Here is a 7,721-nt window from a genome sequence, read left to right on the forward strand (position 1 = left end):
ATCGCCAGTAGCCACACCCTATATACAATAAATAATGTAATTAAATGAGATTACCACAAACATTTTACAAGAATGCATCAATATTTAATCAATTAGAAAACATCTAATTACCTTTCCTTTGTCAATGCATGCTGGCTCACCCCCCGCACTTTGTCCCCCCGGGGCAGGTGGTATTTGCAAGATAAAAGAAAGATTAGCAACCATATATGCTACAATATCAAATAGAAAAAAGAAATGCGAACACAACATAATGTACCGTAGATGTCTCAAGGCCAAATGAAATGGCCGAGAGTGTAGCATCATCTATCTGTCTGAGCTCCTCCTCGGTCATCAACTAAACATGAATGAAGATCACATACATGTAAAAGTCAGTATGGCTTAAAAATCAAAATTACTCTATTATAAAAATTAACTTTAAATCACATATGTCATAACAAAAAAATGTATACACGTACCGATACCGAAGGAGTCCATCCCTCTACATTCCCCTACTCTCTCGCATCAGGGTCTGTAGCCTCTGTACGTGCGTCTGGTGTATCCTCGTCTAATACAAAATGATACTCAGGAAGATCACCTATGGGACCTAGGCAAATATTCTTGCATGTAATGCAAGTGTGAGGCACACAAACGTGTGATGAGCTAGCCGATGATGAACTGGCACCAACATCATCAACACGAGGAGGCAAGACTGACCTAGACTGAGATATCATTAGGCTACTCAGCCTATGAATGGCTCTGATGGTCTGAGAGCTAGCCTCTGCCATAATATCTAGATGCTGCACTCGAGGAGGGGGGGAGATATCAGGGGGGGGGGACAAAAGTGCCAAGTTTCTTCTGCTAGGAAGAGGGTCTATCCTGAGGAGCTCGTAGTCCTAAGCCCATGTTGGGCTTCATACTCCAATAGTTCACTTTAAGTTTCAACACAAATTCTGCATATAATTTTTTAAGGAAATAAAATGGTATGTCTAAATTGCCATGTGGAGGGATATCAAAGACCATCCACCAACGGTCCCAAAAATTTGCACGTATGGCGTCATTTGTGCACCATTTAATCGATAGTTTGGTTTTTTTTGGGTCAACTGGTATACCCATTTTTGGGTTAGCAAAAAAGCTTGCCAAATCATCTTTGGTTATGTTGAGGGTTGTGACCTCATCATAATCCAAACCATCATCAAACATCTGGTGCATTTCATCACGCCAACGAAGAGCAACATTTTGTTGGTTTGTAAGAGTTTCAATGTTATCCACTATGGTGTTTAACGTGGATAACATAGGAGCCAGTGCAGGTACATTATTGTATGTTCTATGCAAACCTCTCAACTCAGTGAGATTTTCATTTATCAAATCCTCGATTCGAGGAGGGTTTTGAGGAGGTAGAGGATCATTTGGTGGACGGTTTTGTGGGGATACTAGATCGTTTGGTGGTGGGTTGCGAGGAATATTATTCCCTGCCTCAGTGTCATCATTTTGATCAGCCATTCCTATTGAATTGCAAAACGTAATATATATTTAAAAAAATCTAAATTTTAACCATTTTTGTCAAAAAAACCCTAGATTCAACTAAAACAAACAAAATCTTGTTAAAATCTATTAAATTTAGGTTAAAAATGAGTCAGGGGGGGGGAACATACTTGATATCTGATATCCGATTTGCTATCTGATATCCGATTTATTATCTGATATCCGATCTGACTGGCCCAAATTCGCGTGAAAATAAGGGCCGCGGGTCTGTGATTTTGTGTTTAATCCATGCACAGGTATCAGATATCTGATATTATAATATATATAATATAACATATATATTACATTTTATATATTTTTATATTATATTTTATATTTATTATATTAATTTACTATATATTATAATATAAAATATTATTATTATACTATATTATTATAATTTATAATATATTATACTTTTTTATTATATATTATATTATAAGATATTACTTTTTATTATTATATTATATTATATATATATATATATTATATTACATTACTATATATTATAATATATGAAATATTATATTATATTATTATAATATAATATGTTATTATAATATTATTATTATAGTATAATATTATACGATTATAATATAATAATAATATTATTATTATATTATAGTATAATAATTATAATAATAATATTATTATTATATTATAGTATAATAATTATTATAATAATAATATTAAATAATAATAATATTATTATAATATAATAGTATGATATATTATTTAATAATATTATTATTATTTTATATCAATAATAATAATATTAAATAATATATCATACTATTATATGATTTTAATTATTAGTCGAATATTGGATTTAAAATCGGATATCCGATATGATATCGGATATCTGATAAGGCTCGGCTTAACCTTCCAGGTTTGGTCCCTGGATAGGTGAAAAAAACTTAGAGTGGATTTTGAAGCACTTTTAGGCGTCTTCAAACTCTTTTTTTTCACATTGCCACTTTTTGGCACACCATGATCCTGCACATACCCACTATACATGAAATAGAAACTAAGTCTAAGTATATTTTTTTGGGTGACACAGGATTACCCTTATACCTCTGGATGCTCCTGCATCATTATGGATTCTGTAATTCCACATTCACGGCAATAATAAGAAGTCCATATTTTGGTCTCACATTTGTTATTATTTCTTTATTTATGTTAAGTGTTTATGGTATTAAGGGGACCACCCTTCATCACCTTCCATCTACTCTAAATTATGTTGATTTTGATGAATTCAAAGGTTATCCAACTGCTCATAAGATGTGGAACAAGCTGCAAAAGATTTGTGGAGGAGATAACAATGTGAGTAGAGCAAAATTAGAGAGTTTAAGAGGCTAATTTGATTAAATGAAGATGAGAGAAGATAAAAAAATTACAAAATATAGTGAGAGAATCAAATCAAGCATGAGTGCAATTAGATCCTTAGGAGGAAAAATAAAATATGAAAAAGTAATTACCAAGGTATTAAGAGTACTTCTTCCTAATTATGGAACTAGAGTTTTAGATATTCAAGAGATGAGATTTGGTCCCAAAAGTGATATAACTTTGGATACACTAGTGGGAAGCTTAATAGCTTTTTAGTTGGACAAATTTAATAAGTATCTTCCTAGATCTCGCAACATAGAATCAACATTCAAAGCAATACTAACCCTTGTTTGAAAAGGAGGAAACTCAAAAGGAAAACAATCTGATAGTGAAGAGGATGAAGAATCTGATGACGATATTGAAATTGTTGAAGCCCTACTTGTAAGAAGGTTACCAAAAGAAAAAGGTAAATATAAAGGCAAAATTCCATTGATTTCATTTTCTTGTGAAGAAGTTGGTCACATTGTTGCAAGGTGTCCAAAAAAAGAAAGTAAAGATGATAGAAAATCCAACAAGTTCAAAGCCAAGAAAGATTTCAAAAGCTACAAAGACTAAAAATACAAAGGTATGGAATCTAGTGATATTTCTAAAGATTTTGAAAATGATACTTAAGATGAAATGGTATGTACTTCTATTAAAGATGATGAGGATGATGAGGATGATGAAATGATGACACTTATTTCTCATGTTACCAAGACTAACACATGGATAATAGTGATGGAAATAAATAGGAGTAACTAAGAGGGGAGGGGTGAATTAGTTACTACAAAAATAAATTCCAAATCCCTTAGATGTTAATACAAATCAAAACTGATCTCAATTGTAACTTGTTATATACAAGAAAAAATTTGTAACTCGATAAACACTGAAATAACTTGGCAAATTCTTATCATGAAAATATTTAAGATATTATCTTTAATTGATCTTACTTTAACTTAGTTGAAACCATATAAAAGAAATAACATGAACACAATTGACATAAGAATTTTAACGTGGAAACCTAATTTGGGAAAAACCACCAATTGCAACTAGTTATTGATTTTCACTCTTCTTAAATGAGTCCTGTTAGGAGCCAACCCTATTAAAAATTACTATCTCTAAAAATCTAACTCTATCATCATAGTATTTCACATGAAAAAACATCACAATATCACACAATATAAGAAACTTTATTTTCCATTGAACCATAAAATATATAAGCGTCTGATGGTCAAAGCAAGATTCATTTTGAAATATAAATCAATAAATCAAGAGGGCAAAATTAGTCTACGAAACATTTCTAGGGTATCATATCCCTAGATCACTACACTAAACCCTAAATAATCACATAGGCATGACTTGCAACAAACACTTGTTAATAAATAGTAAATTGAGTAGAACAACTCAAGAAAGTAAAATATTTATAGTTTAGTACAAAGTCATAAAATATACAAAGTCGTATTCAATTCTTGGTTCTTGAAATCTAACTTAGTGTGAATATTCTTCAAAACTTCCAAAACCTAAAATCTTTATTTTAACAACTATGAGGCTGAAACATATAAAAAAGGTGTAGAATCTATTAAAAAATGTAATTTAAATTGTGTGACTTATAATTAAATGTTCATTATATGTCTACCCTAATGCTAAAATTAGGATCTAGACATCAAATCAAAAAAGTTTCACTACTAAGTACTACACATTCATTCATTACTCATTTATATTTGTTTAGTAGACATTCACATACATAAAATAATTTTAATATTTCATTTTCTATAGTTTCACATCCATGCAATATAGTTGCACTTTTCTACAATCCTATAAAACTATGGATCTATTCAATATTATGTTGGAAATATTGCTAGATAGATGTATGAGTGTTGTTATTTATGATAACATATTTCATTATGTATTCAGAGCTAGAAAATTGTCGAAGTGTTAGACAGTTTGCATCAGCATAGAGACACATATGGTATGTACGGATGAAAAACTTTGAGTTAGCTCTTGTGTAGTTGAGGATCGATGGTTGATAGTTTCATGATAACGAATGTTAGTGCACAAATATGTATGGACTGTACAATCAAAATTATAGATTCAGTAGCAATACAAGTAATTAATGGAGCAGAATAGAGCATATCAATGATTGAATTGTACATCTTAAGGAATTATTTTGGTAACAAAATAAGTACTTATTCATCATGAGTTGACATCTTAAGTTATAATTAGTCAAGCGTGTAAAAATAGAAAGGGTGACTAAGCATAGTTTTGAGAATCTACAAGATATAAGTAATGATCATATCTTGTCCAATAAATGTGAAGTATGCAAGTGATGCGAACTATTGTGAATAAAATAAAAGTGATATGTGAGCCTTATGCAATATGAAATCTGATGTATGATCTTAGCAAGTACGAGATAAAATAGTGAGACAAGTGTTGTATGCATATCTATTATTGTGAAGAAACTTATTTGTGTATTATATATTAGGGTAGTGGGCTTTTCTTGCATTCATTTTCCTCTACGAACTCCTAAAAGGGTTGAATAAAGTCCTAGCAGGTTTGAGGCTTTTAATATGGCCTCATAGACTCTTAACAGTGTCAATATCCTTGACATGGTTCTTTTGTTTAGTGGATAATCTTGTGGGTATCATCTCCACTAGGGTTTTCCCTTGGCCATAGTTTCCATAGTTAACAAATTATGGTGTTATGAGTTCTCTATGCATATGGTTATATTTACTATTCAGTATTGTTGGATTACTTTCATATGCAAGTTATAAAGTAAGTAACAGTATCCAATTGTGGTCAAAATTTTGTAGAATAGTGATTCACCCCCTCTTAGTATTACCTATTTATAATATATTATTGTTCTTATGTTCACTATTGTTGTGAATTCATTCAATAGTTATGGTTTTGTGCAACGTTGATGCATTTTTTTTACTCTAAAGTTGTACTTTTTGTAAAAATACTAATAAATAGGTTAAAAATGATGGATGTGTAGAGCTGCACATATGTGCTACATTCTTTCACATATGTGTAGTCTTCTTTCATATCCATTCCAAAATACTAAAAAGATGTAAAAAATAGGCTAAGAATTTGAATTCGCAAGTTGGTTTAGGTCGCGATAGGGATCCTTTCTCCATCGCAGGAGTAGACTCCAAACAAGAAGCCCTACCATTTTGATCTCCAATGTGGATGTTCAATTCAATCATATGCATTTTCAAGCCAAATTATCCATAAGAAAAATGTATGAAAAGCTAATTTTAGAGTAATAAAGTTTTTTCTTATTAATTAAAGCATTATGATTTAATTATTAAGTCACTTATAATCTCTAGTTTACTTAAGCTAAACTTTGGGCATATAATAATTAATTCTTTTACTAATTATTATCATGCAACATAGGTTATATTCATGTTAGGGTTTTGATCTTTGTTATAAGGATGATCTCTCTTTGTAACATCTATTCATTTTTTATAATAGCAATCTCTTTGTTTTCTCATCAAGAATGTCTCGTCTATAGATCTGAGAATTCCAACCTCCATAGCTTTTCCTCTATCTTTCTATGATAGGTATTTTCATGCAGGGGACTCTTGGAAGCTATGGGATTGATCATTCATCAATTTCCACATGGTTTTAGAGCTCCAAATCTTTATACTACAAAAGTAGAATTGGGCCCCTCACAACTGACCTGATTTCAATTTTTTAAAATTTTTTTAAAAATAATTTTTATTTTCCTCTTCTATTTTAGGACCACCAATGGTTTGAAGGGGTGTACTTATTTCCTTTATTTTTTCAAATATATGCTAAATTTTCTATTGGCTATTGGATTTTTTTCCGTTATCGAGCCTTCGATCCTACAGTTTTTTGGAGATTGAATGTTTTTTCCAGTATGGATCATTTTTACAGTATTTTGTTTCCTTTATGACCATTTGATTGTCAAAATTACGTTCATTACTTTCTAATGTCAATATTGTTGTCATGCCCAAAATTTAATAGGGAAAAACACAACCAATTTTTTAAATTTTTTTAAAACATTATTATTATTATTTTAAGTTCTCAAATCAAAATTGCAATGGTTAGGTACAATTTAAAAAAGTTGGGATCACAAGTTTCACCTTCTAACATGAAGGTGAGAACTCGCCTCTTCAGCAACACATTCAGGGGTTTTACTCCAAGTTAATAACTTAATGTACCTTGTTTATGTATATTTTAATCATACATCATTTAATCAATTTTTTATTTTTTAATATCATTTCATGAATTACATTGGATTTAACTTTGATACCATACATGAATTATAATATACTAGATCTATCCGTTGGAAGAACTAAATCTGCTCTTAAAGTTAACTTACCAATTGTATAATACTTGGCTCCCAAAAATTAATAGGGTTTATTGAAATGTTAACTTCTTACCATTAAATCTATTTCGACACAAAAATCATCTTCTACCATGCACTTTATTCACTTAACAAGTGATCTTGCAATCCCTTAATGTTAAACCCCTATTTACCACTTCCCAATTGAGGAGAATTCTAATTAGGGTTAAATGTATAAATCCTAAAAATTTCATTACTTAATTTCCTTTTTCATTGCTACATCTTACTAGCTATTCAAATTAACTACTTATTGATCAAAACTTAAGTTCCTAATTACCTATCATTAAAAAAAGCATGACATTTAATTTAATTTAATTTAATTTTTACTTTATTTATTTATTTTTCTCTTATTCCTAGACACATGATTTAGTTGGTAAACAACACATACTAATCCAAATACTACCCTTTAATTATTTAACTTATGACAAATCAAATATATTTAATCCTAAATATACCAACGTTAACCAATTCTATACTCAAGTTAAGT

Source organism: Cupressus sempervirens, chromosome 1, assembly GCF_028749045.1.
Source record: "Cupressus sempervirens isolate cs-2001-9-10 chromosome 1, ASM2874904v1, whole genome shotgun sequence".
In the NCBI taxonomy this organism is placed as follows: domain Eukaryota; kingdom Viridiplantae; phylum Streptophyta; class Pinopsida; order Cupressales; family Cupressaceae; genus Cupressus; species Cupressus sempervirens.